We start from the raw sequence: 19,148 nt of genomic DNA, 5'->3' as shown, positions 1-19,148 counted from the left end.
TGGCAGTTCCACCACTGCCACAACTAGCAGTACAACCAGTAGGAGAGGTAAAAGAGTTCCAGGGAGGGCAGAGAGAATTAGTGGTGCCACATCTAAAACCACCAGCAAGGAGAATTCAACCACAGTAGAAAAGCAGGCAGAGGCCGCAACTGCTTCTCATTGCTCAAAGATGCGGGGCCACTTTGTCAGCTTCGGAGATGGGTGCTTTGCTAAGTGCAAATTGTGTGGTAAATAAGTTAGTTGTGGGAGAGAGTTGGGGCATCTTCCCGACAGCACACTGGTGGCAGCCCACGCCACATGATGGAGATGAGGGTAGTGCTACTGCTAGTGGTGGAGCAGTGGCAGGCTTCTCTGCTGTCAGCAACTTACCTGAAATGATCCCATGATGAGCTCCTCTGTCCTCTGCAGTGCTGCCACGCGCTGAGCTGATTTAAAGGAACCACACGCAATTACAGGAACTCCCATCTAAATGGCTATAGGTATGGGAGCTCCTAAATACATCCACTCAACCCATCTCTCTGGGCTGAGTTATTGAGAGGTATACCTTGTCCTTACCTGCTTGTCCTTACCTGCTCTCCTGTATCCTGTGGTTTTATCAACTGACACTTACAGTACCTTCTTCCTGTGCCTGCTGAGTCTCTTGTGCTTGCTGTACCAGTGGAGGCTTACCTGAATCTTGCTGTACCCGCTGCACCTATCTGGTATCCTGTGGCATCCTCACCAAAAGTACCTGCTGGGTAGCCCATGCCTGCTGAGTCTCCTGTGCTTGCTGTACCAGTAGCAGCTTACCTGAATCCTGCTGAACCTGCTACATCTACCTTGTATCCCATTGCAGCCTCACCAACAGTATCCACTAGGTATCCTGTGCCTGCTGAGTTACCTGTAAGTGCTCTATCAGGCCACTTCCACCACAGTGTTAAAGCCAGTCAGCTCTTTAGGCAGCGACAGGAGAAGGCAGGGCTTCCCCAGGACCATCTTAAAGGGACAGTAACACCAAAAATGTTATTGTTTAAAAATATAGACAATCCATTTATTTACCATTTCACAGTTTTGCATAACCAACACTGTTATATTAATATATTTTTTACCTCTATGATTACCTTGTATGTAAGCTTCTGCAGACTTTCTCCTTATCTCAGATCTTTTGACAGACTTGTATTTCAGGCAACTAGTGCAGACTCTAGTGTTATCTATATGGCACACATGAACAAACAGTACATGTTATTAGCTATTCACAGCCATACTGTGAGAAAAGAGGTGGACTGCAGAGTATTTAAAATCAGACTATAAGGCTACCTAGGTTTAGCCTTTAAAAAAAATATACCAAGAGAAAAAAAGCAAATTTGATGATAAAAGTAAATTGGAAAGTTGTTTAAAATTGCATGCCCTATATGAATAATGAAAGTTTAATTTGGACTTTACTATCCCTTTAAGCAAGGCATAACTACTAGGTGAAACTTTGGATATGGTGGAAGGTATCTTGGAGTAGCAGAGGGCTATCCATGTTATAGCTTTCGATCAATACATTGGCATCAGGAGTCTATTAGACAGGGATGAGTTGACCATGATTGGTCAGTTAGTGGCAGTCTCAAAGCCTTTTAGGGATGTCACAGGGAACTTGAGACAAAACACTGACAGTCTGGGTCAAGTCATACCCTTTCTCACTATTGAGAAAGATGGATGCCTTCCTGGAGAATTGTGAAGTGGTTCCTGGTGAGGTAGCAGCACTTGTCAGGAGGCTAAAGGATCAGCTGGAAGGTTGCATGAGGGACTGTCTAGAGAATTGCCCTGAACTAATGCTTGAAACCTTGTGTGATCCCAGATTTAAAGGGAAAATGGCTGTCTGAAACTGCCAACTTGGAGGGACAAACTGATCCACAGGGTGCATGCAGTCCAAGAAAAGGGGGCCATGCTTTGTGAGGGAGAAATGCAGCAGCAGGAGAGAGATAAAAAAAATTCAACTCCTACCAGCAGCTGCAGCAAAACATAGCTGAGTAGAGTAGCGGCATTTTGGTTAGACTGTTTTGTGGGACTCACTGAGGCCCCCTCAAGAAAGAGGAATACAAGTGCCAAAGAGATAGTAAAGGCTTATTTATGTGAATCTCATTTTCTCCTTACAGCAGACACTCTGAGCTATTGGGATGCAGTGACGTGCAGTAATAGGAGGCAGGGGAGGCAGTGCCTCCCCTGTCCAATCAGGGAAAAAAAATATTTAAATAATATTTATTTAAAATAAAAAAAGTAGGTTTTTTTTATTATTATTGGCATTTTACAAAATGTACACAGTCACACACATCAGTATTATATTATTTTTCTGCGCTTGTGCAGCAGCCAAAATCAGTTAGCATTTCCATTTGTTGCGCAATTAGGAGGCAGTGAGCCGGTCCGCTGCCCTCCAATAATTGCGCAACAATGGATTTAAATTGCAATCCTCTCTTTGCTTGTAGCTGCGCCACCCACTGGTGACTCGCCGGGCCCTCAGTAGCTACAATGGAGGCGGTTCTCTAAACCGCCTCCATGATGAGCTCTACATCACTCAGCCAATCAGCATTCAGCACTGCCTGCTGATTGACAGAGTGAGTGACGTGTTAGTCACGTGACGTCGCGCCGGGCTTGTCAGGGCAGAGGGAAGAAGAAGAAGAGAGGGAGCTTCTGCTGCTGCCACTGCGTGCCCATCTCTGCCGAATTTAAAAGTGCTGCTGGCCTGACACTGACAGCGAGCTCAGCCTCATTGAGTCAGTCAGTGACAGGCAGGCAGCAGCTGCGGTGGCTGAGATTGAAGCCTGAAGGAGCAAAGAGGAGGTCCTGGAGGACTCGAGGAGAGACGAGTAGTCACTAGTCAAGACTACTACTGTGTCTATGTGGCGCGCGTGCCACTGCAGGCGCCGGCGGCATGGAGAAGAGTGACCGGTCCCAGGGGCCAGGCCAGGAGGAGCCGAGTGTAGGAGGAGGACAGGAGCGGAGCGGACACGGAGCTCAGCCACGTGGGACACCAGGTTAGAACCTAGCTAGGCCAAGTGTGCTCTGTGCTGTGCAGCCCTGAACTCCTGAGAGTTTCCTGAGCTGGCCTTGCTGAAAGTCATAAAGGCCTTTTTTCCCTCACTGAGCTCAGAGCTGACATTATGCCTTTGCCTTATTATTGCTCAATGCTTGGTGTGACTGTGGTGTGAGTGAAAATCGCATGATCATATATGTTATATGGTAGCAGGGGCATCATAACTTGGGTATTTAATAAAATCAGAATATGCCTTCCTCAACTAAGTGTCTGACTCTGTTGTTGTGTACTGTTCTGTGCTTAACTGCTCAATTCCTGGCAACAATACTGTCTCCCCCTCCCCTGTGTCTCTCCCCCCCCTCCCCTGTGTCTCTCCCCCCCCTCCCCTCCCCTGTGTCTCTCTCCCCCCTCCCCTGTGTCTCTCTCCCCCCTCCCCTGTGTCTCTCTCCCCTCTCCCCTGTGTCTCTCTCCCCTCTCCCCTGTCCCCTGTGTCTCTCCCCCCTCCCCTGTGTCTCTCCCCCCCCCCCCCTGTGTCTCTTCCCCCCCCTCCCCTGTGTCTCTTCCCCCCCCTCCCCTGTGTCTCTTCCCCCCCCTCCCCTGTGTCTCTTCCCCCCCCCTCCCCTGTGTCTCTTCCCCCCCCCTCCCCTGTGTCTCTTCCCCTCTCCCCTGTGTCTCTCCCCCCCTCCCCTGTGTCTCTTCCCCCCCTCCCCTGTGTCTCTCCCCCCCTGTGTCTCTCCCCCCCTCTCCTGTGTCTCTCCCCCCTCTCTCCCTGTGTCTCTCCCCCCTCTCTCCCTGTGTCTCTCCCCTCCCTCCCTCCCTGTGTCTCTCCCCTCCCTCCCTCCCTGTGTCTCTCCCCCCTCCCCCTCCCTGTGTCTCTCCCCCCTCCCTCCCTCCCTGTTTCTCTCCCCCCTCTCCCTCAATGTGTCTCTCCCCCCTCCCTCCCTGTGTCTCTCCCCCCTCCCTCCCTGTGTCTCTCCATCCTCTCCCTCCCTGTGTCTCTCCCCCCTCTCCCTCCCTGTGTCTCTTCCCCCTCCCTCCCTGTGTCTCTCCCCCTCCCTCCCTCTCTGTGTCTCTCCCCCCTCCCTCCCTCTCTGTGTCTCTCCCCTGTCTCTATCCCCCCTCTCCCCTGTCTCTATACCCCCTCTCCCCTGTCTCTATACCCCCTCTCCCCTGTCTCTATACCCCCTCTCCCCTGTCTCTATACCCCCTCTCCCCTGTCTCTATATCCCCTCTCCCCTGTCTCTATACCCCCTCTCCCCTGTCTCTATACCCCCTCTCCCCTGTCTCTATACCCCCTCTCCCCTGTCTCTATACCCCCTCTCCCCTGTCTCTATACCCCCTCTCCCCTGTCTCTCCCCTCTGTCTCTCTCTCCCCTCTGTCTCTCTCTCCCCCTCTGTCTCTCTCTCTCCCCCCCTCTGTCTCTCTCTCCCCTCTATCTCCCCTCTATCTCCCCTCTCTCTCTCTCTCCCCCCCCCCTCTGTCTCTCCCCTCTGTCTCTCCCCTCTGTCTCTCTCTCCCTCCCCCCTCTCTCTCTCTCTCCCTTCTGTCTCTCTCTCCCATCTGTCTCTCTCTCCCCTCTGTCTCTCTCTCCCCTCTGTCTCTCTGTCCCCTCTGTCTCTCTCTCCCCTCTGTCTCTCTCTCTCTCTCTCTCCCTCCCCTCTCTCTCTCCCCTCTGTCTCTCTATCCCCTCTGTCTCCCTCTCTGTCTCCCTTTCTCTCTCCCCTCTCTCTCTCTCTCCCCCTCTGTCTCTCCCTATCCTTTGTTGAAAATAATATCTAAATATGCTCAATAGCTGCTGATTGGTGGCTGCACAATAGATACCTCATGTGATTGGCTCACCCATGTACATTGCTATTTCTTCAACAAAGGATATCTAAAGAATGAAGGCATATCCTAGCCAGTGCCTCACCTGCCTCCGACCTCACTGCACGTCACTGTTGGGATGACAAGAGGATTGTGGGGATGGCCCTGGCTATGGTAACTCAGGAGCTCCTCTTTGCCCCTAACCACCCCCAAGAAGAGGATTTCATAGAAAAGGCAAACATCTCCAAGGGACAGAAAGCAGAGGATGGTATTTTTTTTAAGTGTAGATATTTGGGGCTTTTTAGGGTTGCTTTATGGGGGTTTGGTTTTTGGGTGGGGAATAATATATTTTTTTAGGGGACTTATTTTAGGTGTAAATTTTTGGGAGGATGTTTTTGCTTTGCTGGGACTTTTTATGTGAAATTTAGAAAAAAAAATAGGTGGGATTTTTTTTTTGTGGCTCAGTTGGCACACACAGGACACACACAGACACATGGAAACATAAACATAAGCACTTAGACATGCACACACAGAAACACTCACACACAAACACACAGGCACACACACATACAAATACTCAGCCACACACAAACCCACACAGACACAAACACGAATACAAAAAAAACTTACATGCAAACACACAAACAAAAATACTCAGAAGCACACACTTAAACACACACAAAAACACTCAGACACACACACACAAAAACACTCTGATACACATTATTAGACAAGGCTAACAAATAGCAATCCACACACTTTCTTTGAATTTCAGCTACTCTTATCGTTGAATAACTCTGATACACATTCACAAACAAAAACACTCAGATACACACACAACACACTCAGACACACACAAACACTCAGACACACACACACACAAAAACACCCAGACACACACACAAACACACATACAAAATATGTACACTGCATTAATTAAAATGATCATGCCTAGAGCTACTCCCTCTCTCAACAGAGCATCAAATGAAAGATGAACAGCGCACTCTAAAAATAAATCATTAAAGAAAACGTTTAGCACAGTCAATATTAAAAACATGCAATTGTAGCAAAATAAAAGAGCTGATTAGAAAAAAATATTCAAACACTGTTCTCATTTATAATTTCACATAGCACACTTTTTGTTTTAAATAATTAGGAAGGTGATATATAGTACTTATACACATTATGCTAGATGTGAACTATTAGTACACCATATCACCACCCTATGTCTAGCATTTGGTTCAGTCTGACAAAACAGGTGAAGTTTTTGGGCGCAAACTTTGAATATTCTGCTCTCTGTTCCAAGTCTGTAAGGGCAGGCAGAGTTGTGCATAGTAGAGAAAGTTTTGTGAATAACCTAAACCGGAGCTTGGCTTGCATTCTAGTACTCAGGATATTATAGTCTTCTTGTATTGGTATACTGTTTGTTCTCATATTCATATATATATTTCAGACATATGTACACATTACATATGGTGATATTTATTTTGTACGTTTACAGACAGTAGAACGCTAGATTTTTTTTTTCTTTCTAGCTGCTGCATTTTTTTCACTTTACATCAGCACAGCCGGTTTCTGGACTCTTACCTTGTCCTTCAGGTTCTCCAGGAGCTGCATCTGCCTGGTCTCTTCCAGGCTGGCCATGCTGGGGATGTAGGGAACTGGAGCACACAGGATAAAACAGTGGCACCACTGTTCCAAAGCTAGGTTACCCTGCCCTTAGCTTTGACACAGATTAATTTTAAAATGTTTAAAATGTTTTCCACTCCTGCCCTTCCTGCTCTGTGGTGGTCATCATCCGTCAATGCTTAATCCTTACGGAACTGTTAGCTGCTGTGTCCAAGAGACTCTACGCTCATGTTTTTCTTCTGCCTCCTCCCTTGGAGTTGTATTTTTAAAGTTTATGTACTGTGAGGCCTACCTACCTAGCTCAGTAACTCTGCCTGCTGCTGCCACGCCTGCTCCTGCCCTTCCTGCTCTGTAGTGGTCATCATCCATCACTGGTAAATCCTTAGGGAACTGCTGGCGTCTGTGTCCATGGAACTCTAGGCACATATTTGTCCTCCTCCCTTGGAGGTGTATTTTTGAAGTTTATGTACTGTCAGGCCTACCTAGTAAAGTAACTCTGTTGCCTTTCCTGCTCCTTGGTGGTCATAATCCATCAATACCAAATCCTTAGGTAACTGCTGGCCGTTGCGTCCATGGGACTCTAGGCACATGTTTGTCCTACTCCTCCCTTGGAGGTCTATTTATGAGGTTTATGTACTGTGAAGCCTACCTAGTTCAGTAACTTTGCTGCCTGCTGTTGCCACTCCTGCTCTTTTTGCTCTGTGGTGGTCATCATCCGTCAATACCAAATTCTTAGGGAACTGTTGACCGCTGTGTCCAAGGGACTTTAGGCACGTGCTTGTCCTCCTTCTCCCTTGGAGGTTTATTTTTTAGGTTTATGTACTGTGTGGCCAACCTAGTACAGAAACTCTGCTGCCTTTTCTGCTTTTGTTCTTCCTGCTTTGTGGTGGTCATCATCAGTTCTAAAAACCTTAGGGAACTGTCGGCTGCTGTGTCTAAGAGAGTCTACACACGTTCATACTTCTCCCTTGGAGTTATATTTTTGAGCTTTGTGTACCAGTACTAGTTCAATAAGTTTGCTGGTGTCACCTCTCCTGCCCTTCCTGTTCTGCGGTGGTCATCATCAGTTCTAAAAATCTTAGGGAGCTGTTAGCCGCTGTGACTCTAAACACATTTGTCCTCCTCCCTTGGAAGTTTTTTTGAGGTTTAAGTAGCGGAGGCCTACTATTAACTACAAATTTGTATGGAGCAGGTGTATTGCACACACACACCACTCTCTCTATATGTGTTAAAACATGAGGAATGTCGTACTTTAGCATGAGGGAGTTGAAAAAGAATGAGAATTGAAAAAATAATATGGTACGGAAACGTTGTACTGGTGGGAAGTGAAAGATTAGAATGAGGAAGACAATAGGGTGGTAGAAAAAGGTAGTGTTAATGAATTGATATTATATCACATGCTTTTAATTTAAATTTATTCTTTGGGACCGATTAACCAAATAGCGGGCGGACATGATTTGCTGTAGCATACGCTGTCGGCATTTAACATTGCACAAGCAGTTCTGGTGAACTGCTTGTGCAATGCCGCCCCCTGCAGAATTACAGCCAATCGGCCACTAGCAGGGGGTGTCAATTAATCTGATTGTATCTGATCAGGTTGATTGGTATCCGCCACCTCAGATGCAGCAGACAAGTTAAGGAGCAGTTGTCTTAAGACCGCTGCTTCTTAAAACCTGTTTCTACAGAAACAGGGGCATCAGGGGCCATTCAGCCCTTTATAAATCGGCCCCACTGAATTCTCTTTTTGTATATTCTTGTGTCACAGTTAGTGCTGAAAAATGTTGGCATATACCAGTGTAATTGTGTTGTTAAAAAAATATGTTTTGTGGGCTTCTCATTGGTGTTAATGAAATTGAAATAATTTCAAATGGGCCATGCACAAAATCCTGACGACCCAAACCGGCTGAAAAATCTGAACTGAACATTTTTTTGCCTGTGCACATGTCTATTTCCTATTGACTTTACTTCTTTAGTCAGTTTGTCCAAACAATGCAGACTTTGAGGTCCATAAGAAGCATTACCTATCTCTTGGAAGGTATCCTTATATGCTAGGAGATATGTGAAAATATAATAGTTTGGTTTGTTGAGGTCCAAGAGTAGCCCACTAGATCCTTAAATTGCAATTATTTGGAAAACTGAGGTTTATATAGATTTTAAAGCAGGTATTATATATGATCCATATTGTTATCTGTGCAGTATATTAAGCTAATGCCCTTATCCATGACTGGTTTTGTCAGTACCTGCTTCTATAAGATACCTGTACTATTTCCTTATTGTTTGCTTACTTTGTACCTAAATAAAAAGACTTTACAATTAATTTTTTTAAATTGTCTATTTTAAATTATTGAACTCAGACCCCTATAATTAAATGAATGGGAGACATAGGGGGACTGTACTACCCCTCATCCATTAAAAAGTCCCAAGTAGACAACGGTGAGGACCATTTGTCACAGTGATCACCTGCATCTTAGGGGAAAAGCACCATCTTATTTGAACCTTTAGGAAATACAGAAAAGAATGATAGGTGCAGCTTTAGAGTCCCCCTCACCCTTCAGCCAAATGTTAGTTTGGCGGCTGCTGCTGCAAGTTATCAACTTTTTTATGGTCACAGTAGTCACCTGAATTTTAGAGGGACATGGCACCCATTCAAAGGGCTTACTCTCTTCCTTTATACAAGAACTTACTTGTCCCTCTAGGTTGTGTGTGGAACGGTATGGGATCTGTAAGAGTCACTACTCTTGCATAACAAGCAGCACTAAAAATAACCCTGGGCATTTCCTCATTTAGTGTGAAAATATCACACAGGTGCCAGTGATGTCACACGTCACAGAGTACCAAGGCGGGGGATTGGGAATGAGAATAGACCTATAATTCCTTTTCATTTCCATATTAGTAGTATCCGTTTCGGACTGCTAATAAATGTATGAAGGCATGGTAAGCTGTGGAGCAGTGGCGCTTCAGTGAAGGCTGCAAAATCAGACAGGCTCAGCTGTCAAAATCTGGAAGGTGTCTGTAGCAGGTGATTGGTGGTCAACCAGTCACGTGTGCGGTCAGGAATGTGGTGATGTAACGGTCACAAATTCCATCGGATCACAGATTTCGGCACTACATCACCTCTGGAGTATATGACCATTGTGTGCAAAAGGATGACAGTGTTGTTCTTCACACATGGATGGATTTGATTTATTTTCATTAATTGTGGAATAGTCTATATAATGATCTATGTATGTTAAAAGCTCTATTTAACTTTGACAATGAGCGTGAATTTAAATATATATGAACAATTACTAGATTATATTCAAATATACATTTTAGAACAAATACTATTGTTGCTTCACTTACAAATTTTTGTTTACAACCATAATGATAGACAAGCAACACACTTATTTATGTCCTTAGTTTAATAAAATTATTATTGGAATTGTACTTATAGGGGCTTTCATCAATCCGCTCAACAATATCTACATCTTCTAGGTGATTAAAGTACAAAATCTAACCTCATTTAAAATCTAAAGTCATACATTTAATATGCCATGACATTTAACTGAAAAGAACAGTTTTATTAAATTGAATTTCATTGCATATTAAATTCAGCAGTTTATATTTGAAATCAGAATTAAACAAATTTAAAAAAAAAGTTTAGTGCCAGTATAAAAAAGGAAATCTATGCTTACCTGATAAATTTATTTCTTTTACGATATGACGAGTCCACGGATTTCATCCTTACTTATGGGATTATGCCTCCTGGTCAGCAGGAGGAGGCAAAGAGCACCACAGCAGAGCTGTATATATAGCTCCTCCCTTCCCTCCCACTCCAGTCATTTGACTGAAGTTAGGAAGAGAAAGGAAAAGCCAAAGGTGCAGAAGTGACTGAAGTTTAACAAAAATAAGTAAATACCTGTCTTAGAAATGACAGGGTGGGCCGTGGACTCGTCATATCGTAAAAGAAATAAATTTATTAGGTAAGCATAAATTTCCTTTTCTTTTACAAGATATGACGAGTCCACGGATTTCATCCTTACTTATGGGATACAATACTAAAGCTATAGGACACAGATGAAAGGGAGGGACAAGACAGGAACCTAAATGGAAGGCACCACTGCTTGAAGAACATTTCTCCCAAAAACAGCCTCAGACGAGGCAAAAGTGTCAAAATTTTAAAATTTGGAAAAAGTGTGAAGAGACGACCAAGTTGCAGCCTTGCAAATCTGTTCAACAGAAGCATCATTTTTAAATGCCCATGAGGAAGCCACAGCCCTAGTAGAATGAGCCGTAATTCTTTCAGGAGGCTGCTGTCCAGCAGTCTCATATGCAAAACGGATGATACTCTTCAGCCATAAAGAAAGAGAGGTAGTCGTAGCTTTTTGGCCCCTACGTCTTCCAGAAAAAACAACAAATAATGAAGATGATTGACGAAATTCTTTAGTCGCCTGCAAGTAAAACTTCAGGGCACGGACCACGTCTAAGTTATGCAACAGACGCTCCTTCTTAGAAGAAGGATTAGGACATAAGGAAGGAACAACAATTTCCTAATTAATATTCTTATTAGAAACAACCTTAGGAAGGAAACTAGGTTTGGTACGTAAAACCACCTTATCAGAATGGAAAATAAGATAAGGAGAATCACATTGTAAAGCTGAAAGCTCAGAAACTCTGCAAGCAGAAGAAATAGCAACCAAAAAATAAAACTTTCCAAGATAATAACTTAATATCTATGGAGTGCATGGGTTCAAACGGAACCCCTTGAAGAACATTAAGAACTAAATTCAAACGCCAGGATGGAGCAATTGGTCTAAACACAGGCTTGATTCTAGTCAGAGCCTGACAAAAAGACTGAACGTCTGGAATATCAGCCAGACGTTTGTGTAGCAAAATCGACAAAGCAGAAATCTGTCCCTTTAAGGAACTTGCTGATAACCCTTTCTCCAATCCTTCTTGGAGAAAAGATAAAATCCAGGGAATCCTAACCCTACTCCATGAGTAGCCCTTGGATTCGAACCAATAAAGATATTTACGCCATATCTTATGATAGATCTTTCTAGTAACAGGCTTATGAGCCTGAATCAAGGACCGAATCAGAGAACCCTCGCTTAGATAAAATCAAGCGTTCAATCTCCAAGCAGTCAGCTGCAGAGAAACTAGATTCGGAAGATGGAAGGGTCCCTGAATGAGAAGGTCCTGCCTCAATGGAAGCTTCCACGGTGGCAGAGAGGACATGTCCACCAGATCAGCATACCAAGTCCTGCGAGGCCATGCAGGAGCGATGAGAATCACCGAAGCCCTCTCCTGTTTGATCCGAGCAATCACCCGGGGAAGGAGAGCAAACGGTGGAAACACATAAGCTAGGTTGAACAACCAAGGCACTGCCAAGGCATCTATCAGTTCGGCCTGAGGATCCCTGGACCTGGATCCGTATCTCGGGAGTTTGGCATTCTGACGAGATGCCATAAGATCCAACTCCGGTCTGCCCCATTTGAGAATCAGAGTGGCAAAGACCTCCGGATGGAGTTCCCATTCCCCCGGATGGAACGTCTGTCTGCTCAAAAAATCCGCTTCCCCGTTGTCCACTCCTGGGATGTAGATTGCTGACAGATAACAAGAGTGAGCTTCCGCCCACCAAATTATTTTGGATACTTCTGTCATCGCTAAGGAGCTCCTTGTTCCTCCCTGATAATTGATGTAAGCCACAGTTGTGATGTTGTCTGACTGAAATCGGATGAATTTGGCCGAAGCCAACTAAGGCCAAGCCTGAAGCGCATTGAATATTGCTCTTAATTCCAGAATATTGATTGGAAGTAGAGACTCCGACCGAATCCACACCCCCTGAGCCTTCAGGGAATTCCAGACTGAACCCCAGCCTATTAGACTGGCGTCCGTTGTCACTATCGCTCATGAGGGTCTGCGGAAGCATGTCCCTTGGGACAGATGATCCGGTGACAACCACCAAAGAAGAGAGTCTCTGGTCTCCTGATCCAGATCTATCTGAGGATACAAATTTGCATAATCTCCATTCCACTGCCTGAGCATGCACAGTTGTAGCGGTCTGAGATGAAAGCAGGCAAACGGAATGATGTCCATCGCCGCCGCCACCATCAATCCAATCACTTCCATGCACTGGGCCACTGATGTTCAAGGATTGGACTGAAGGGCTCGGCATGTATTCAGAATCTTTAACTTTCTGACTTCCGTCAAGAAAATTTTCATGTATATAGAATCTATTAGAGTTCCTAGGAAAGGAACCCTTGTCTGTGGAATTCGTGAACTCTTTTCTAGATTAACCTTCTACCCGTGAGTCCTCAGAAAGGACAGAACCATGTCTGTATGAGAGTTTGTCAGTTGATAAGACGACGCCTGGATCAGAATATCGTCCAGATAAGGCGCCACTGCAATGCCCCGCGGCCTGAGAACCGCCAGAAGGGACCCTAGAACTTTCGTGAAGATCCTGGGTGCTGTGGCCAACCCGAAGGGAAGAGCCACAAACTGAAAATGTTTGTCCAGGAAGGCAAACCTTAGGAACTGGTGATGATCCTCGTGGATAGGAATATGAAGATATGCATCCTTCAAGTCCACAGTAGTCATATATTGACCCTCCTGGATCAATGGCAGAATTATCCGAATAGTCTCCATCTTGAAGGATGGGACTCTGAGAAACTTGTTTAGACTTTTGAGATCTAAAATGGGTCGAAACATTCCCTCTTTTTTGGGAACCACGAAAAGATTTGAGTAAAACCCCTGCCCCTGTATTGGAACGGGACAAATTACTCCCATAGTAGAGAGGTCTTTTACACAACGTAAGAACGCCTCTCTTTTTATCTGGTCTACAGACAATCGTGAAAGAAGAAACCTCCTCCTTGGGAATTTTTGAATTCCAGTTGATACCCTTGTGACATGATTTCCAGTGTCCAGGGGTCCTGAACGTCTCTTATCCAAGCCTGGGTAAAGAGAGAAAGTCTGCCCCTACTAGATCCGGTCCCAGATCGGGGGCCGCCCCTTCATGCTGTCTTGGGAGCAGCAGCGGGCTTCTTGGGTTGCTGACCCTTGTTCCAAGCCTGGTTGGGTCTCCAGACGGACTTGGCTTGTGCAAAATTCCCTTCCTGCTTAGCGGAAGAAGAAGAGGGGACTCCCTTGAAATTCTGAAAGGAATGAAAATTATTCTGTTTACCCCTCAGTTTAGCTGCCTTATCCTGAGGTAGGGCATGACCCTTACCTCCAGTAATGTCAGTAAATGATTTCTTTCAAGTCAGGCCTGAATAGGGTCTTTCCTTTGAAAGGGATAGCCAAAAGCTTTGATTTAGAGGACACATCAGCAGACCAAGATTTTAACCATAACGCTCTACGCGCTAAAATGGCAAATCCTGCATTCTTAGCCACCAGTTTGGCAATCTAAAAGGCGGCATCCATAACAAAAGAATTAGCCAGCTTAAGAGCCTTAATTCTATCTAAGATTTCCTCTAAAGAAGTCTCAGTCTTAAAAGACTCTTTCTAAGGCGTCAAACCAAAAGGCCGCAGAAGTTGTAACTGGTACAATACAGGCCGTCAGTTGTAAAAGAAAACCCTGATGAATAAATAATTTCTTTAGAAGACCCTCCAACTTTTTATCCATAGGATCTTTGAAAGCACAACTGTCCTCAATAGGAATAGTTGTACGCCTAGCCAGGGTAGATATAGCTCCCTCCACCTAAGGGACTGTTTGCCAAGAATCCCGAACAGCGTCAGCTATAGGATACATTTTCTTAAAATTAGGGGAAGGTGAGAACGGGATACCCGGTCTATCCCATTCCCGCGCAATAATTTCCGAGATTCTCTTAGGAACCAGAAAAACATCAGAGTAAGCAGGAACCTCTAAGTATTTGTCCATCTTACACAATTTCTCTGGTGGTACCACAATAGAGTCACAGTCATCCAGAGTCGCTAAAACCTCCCGAAGTAACAGGCGGAGGTGTTCAAGCTTAAATCTGAAGGACAGGACGTCCGAGTCTGTCTGAGGTAACACACTTCCCGAATCGGAAAGTTCCCCCTCAGACAGAAGTTCCCTACCCCCCAAATCAGATCCCTGAGAGGGTACAGCGAAGCATCAGATGCCTGAGAGGCCAGCAAAGCATCAGAAGTCGCAGGAACCAAGGTGGCTTCTGTCCTTCTGTGTTTGCCCTGCAACACTGGCAACTTAGATAAAACCTCTGAAAGGGTAGATGACATAACTGCAGCCATATCCTGCAGAGTAAATGAAGTGGACGCAGTTGAGGAACATGGCGTCGCTTGAGTGGGCGTTAAAGGTTGTGACGCTTGGGGAAAAAGTAGCGGCATACCCTGATTCTCATCAGACTGAGAAGCATCCTTAGACATACTTGCATTAAAGAAAATCTGTTCCTTACATTGTAAGGCCCTTTCAGTACAAGAGGGACAAAAAGTAAGAGGAGGTTCCACATTGGCAACTAAACACATAGAACAGGTACTTTCCTGAAGTTCAGCCATGTTAAACAGACTAACAATAGCAATATTAGTCGTTCTTTACTTGATATTACTTGAAAGTCAAATCTTATAGCAAAATATTTGAAATAAAGCCTACTGTGCCTTTAAAAAATAAAAGCACAACAATTTTTCTGCTTGCAGTATAATAACTTTTGCAGCGATAAAAGTGATCTTATATGCACAAATTGACTTAACAAATACTGCTCCGTTTGTTCAGATCAGCTATTTACAAATTTTTATCACACTCTATAGACACCTGCCCCCAGACAACACTGATCTTCCGTGAGCAGCGCTCCCAAATCTCTTTGTACCCTTATCTGCACAAACTGACTTAGGCCACACCGGAGCTCAGGAACCTGCTGCCGATCCGGATGATTAATGCGCGGCTGAGCGCGCGAAACTAGGCCCCACCCACCGTGGGCGTAACTCGAGTCACACTGACACCCACATGGGAAGAAAAACATGTCGGTTTTCACCTAACTCAAATCACGAAAAATGCCATGTGCCCCTCTTAAACACACACTCCCTTAGCCAGTTATAAGATACTACAAATAACGATAGCCCTTGGGGAACAAATCGCATCTCCCAGCGTCAGCCCACACACAGCATAAGTATAAGTGATCACAATAGTCACTGCACAAACCCACTGATAAGTAATAAAAGAAAAGGGAATTTCAGGTACACCACTTCCATTTACACAGTGCATACCGATTATCCCTCCCCAGTACAGAGAATAATGTCAGCCTGTTCTGATGTATCTCCCCAGAAGCAAATGACTAAACATACCTCTATGCTGAGCGCAGCATGACACGGTTCTCCACACTGAAGATGTTCTTTACACTACCTTCAACCGCTCTGTGGGAACCAGCAGGATCTTAGAGAATGTTTGCTAAGATCATCAACAATCAGGGCAGAAAATAAAATGTCTTTACTCCTCTTGGGAAGTTATTGACTGACGATTTCTCGCTGAGAAAAATAGTACTCACTGGCACCATTTTAAAACAAAAAAACTTCTTGATTGAAGAATCTAAACTAACACTACTTTACCTCTTCCTATCACTAACACAGGCAAAGAGAATGACTGGGGTGGGAGGGGCTATATATATACAGCTCTGCTGTGGTGCTCTTTGCCTCCTCCTGCTGACCAGGAGGCGTAATCCCATAAGGATGAAATCCGTGGACTCGTCATCTTGTAAAAGAAATGTTTTTTTATGAGAATGGCACAGCTTTTACAGTTGAAGCATTTTCAAAACATGGTTCAGTCTGTTGGATATAGCTTTTAGTGAATGTCAGACATTCCAATGGTATAAGACTGAGGCCCGATGTTAAAAAGATCATCAGACTTACAAGTAATTGCCTTTTTTTCTCTTGCTAGTTTTACAATCCATACGTCTGTGGATATTATATTAAAAAAAAAAGTGGGCTGATTCTCTCTGTCCCAACGAGTACCGATGTGCCTTCCATAGGAAACTATAGGGATTGTTGTCTGGGGGAAAAAATCCTCCCACACTGCAAATAAACTCAAATCTTAGCAGTAGGGAGGAGGCGTGTTTATACAATATAGACTGTTCCAATAATACATGTAAAATAAGTTTCATTGTACTAAACACAGGTGTAGGACCAGCACACCTTAATAAATCATCAAGTGTCCATAGACAGCAGAGTGGGTGCAAACAAATTTAGAGCCAAATCCCTTAAGCTCCAAGTAAATCTCCAAACCAAAAGATGTTGCACTCTCAAATGTGAAAGAACCTTTTATTAGGTGAACACCATGACAAAGGGGCAGGAGCCCCGAAACGTTGCTGTTCACCTAATAAAAGGTTCTTTCACATTTGAGAGTGCAACATCTTAAGTTGCATTGTACATTCAGTAGGTTTCTTTAAATTTAAAATCTTGTCATCGAGACTGGCAGGGGTGAAAATTGGCGTTTTAGATGGAGGATAGTCCTTTCACAATTAGAATCCGTGATATTTTCCCATTAAAATATAGGTTACTACCATGTAATGCCCATGAATCTCCCATGGAACTACTATATAATCACTGTGTGCTCTTTGCCACTTTCTGTAGGGAAGGATAATATCCCACAAGTAAAGGATGAATCCGTGGACTTGTCTTACCATTATAGAAGAAATACTAATAAACCTGCTGCAGCTGGGGGTATATTAATATTATACATTTGTATGCAGTTTATCATATATAGGAGTTAGACTGTTAAATACTATAATATGTATTTGAAGTCTTTTTGTGATTTAAACCCTTAGTGACCAGACCAATTTTCTTACCAGGGCCGTTTTTGCCTAAAAAAAAAAAAAAAAAAAAATTGACTAACACGGTCTGGACCAGGAAAATCCTAGTATTTATAAAGTTAACTAGATTCTGTAGGGTTGACAATGACAGGTGTATCAGTCGTCCAGAGTAGCCAAAACCTCCTTTAACAATAAACAAAGGTGTTCAAGCTTAAATCTGAAGGTTACTACTTCAGCATCCAATGAAGGAATTATACTGTCGAATCAGATTTCACCCTCAGAGGCTACCGACATATCATCCTCATCAGCTTATGAGGAAGAGCAACCATAAAATAAAAATCACAGCCTCAATGAATGATTCCCCCACACAGGGAATAATCACGTCTCACATTTCAGTGCCCACCGCTGCCTAATAAAATCCTTTCCCAAAGGATTTTAGAGTTGTCAAAATATTGCAGGCACGTTTAAAGGCTTATGTGAGGGTGTTGAACCCAGGACTGCTTGTTTATTTTGCAGTGAGCTACTTCAGAGCCATAGCTAACCTTTCCCAGTGCTAGTCTCCCTAGAACTAAAGCACTTATCTGCATCTAGCAGTCCGGCATACAGTTTGAGAGGACACATTCCTCACAGAGACCTGTAGAAAGAACAGAGTAAACCTACTCTGGCTTTCTATACTAGGGCAGCAAAAAGTTAGGAAAACGCAGCGAGGCCCACCTCACAAGTTCCTAACTGCTTTAAAGCCACCACTACCCTTACTGAAGAGATTAACGTTGAGTATTACTAGACCCAAAAATTTTGCTTGAAGTGAAGAAAATTCAATTTTCTTTAGACACCAAAACTTCACCACCTCCATGCACCAAGACAAAGAGAATGACTGGGGTTTGTGGGAAGTAATACTTAACAGCTTTGCTGTGGTGCTCTTTACCTCCTCCTGCTTGCCAGAAGTGATATTCCCAACAGTAATTGATGACATCATGGACTCCACATATCTTAGGAAATAATCTTTTCTACAAGAGGTTTAACTAGTTGATAATCATAAAGACAAGCGCCCAGTGTAGACTGCCACTGCTTGGATAAATGTCACTTTTCACATTATACAGTTCCCAAATGATCACTACACAATTTGTACTTCCAAGATAGACAACTGTCTTTTTTCTAATACTACACTTTGTCATGTATTTTGAATTATGTTTGCAGCTCTACCATGGTAATTTGAATGTACTAGACATGTCTGCTGCATATATTTGGATCCTGCCTAGGACACCCCAGATGTTTCAGAAATACATTTCCCATGATGCTTGAAAAAATGCCTAAGGATCATGGGAAATTTAGTTCTGAAACACCTGGAGTGCCAAGGTTTGCCATCACATCCATAGGATCATACATTGTAAAAAAAAAAATCCTTAAGTTTACTATAGGGTTAATGGAGGCCTAGCAGTTAGAGGATCAAGTTTAACAGATTTAGTACTATTAATGTTCCACTCGTTTTCTCAGGGTGACTGCTAAATGTCACTAGTGTTTCTTTATATACAATTTAAACTATTGATGCTGATGTCTGCATATATTTTACCATAATACTATTGTGTTGGCAGCAGGGTATTTCCTTTTATTTGTGCGAACACTTTAGATTTGAAGTTTATATTGCAGAACTTTAGGTTTGCTTACTTATTTGGTTTGTCATGAACTTTTTCAATATTTACTGCAATACAGGTTTTAAGTAGTGCTTAAAAGGACATGAAACTCAAAATCTCTCATGATTTAGAAATAGCATGTAATTTTAAACAACTTTCTAATTTACTGCTATTATCTAATTTGCTTTGTTCTTTTGATATCCTTTGCTGAAAAGCATATATAGATAGGCTCAGTAGCTGCTGATTGGTGGCTGCACATAGCAATGCACATGGGTGAGCCAATCACATGAGGTATCAATTTATTCAACAAAGATAACCAAGAATGAAGCAAATTAAATTGAAATGTTTAAAATTGTTTTCTCTACCTGAATCAT

The sequence above is a fragment of the Bombina bombina genome, chromosome 3 (assembly GCF_027579735.1).
Source record: "Bombina bombina isolate aBomBom1 chromosome 3, aBomBom1.pri, whole genome shotgun sequence".
NCBI classification, from domain to species: Eukaryota; Metazoa; Chordata; class Amphibia; order Anura; family Bombinatoridae; genus Bombina; species Bombina bombina.
The sequence above is the reverse complement of the archived record's forward strand: the minus strand, read 5'-3'. Positions refer to the sequence as shown.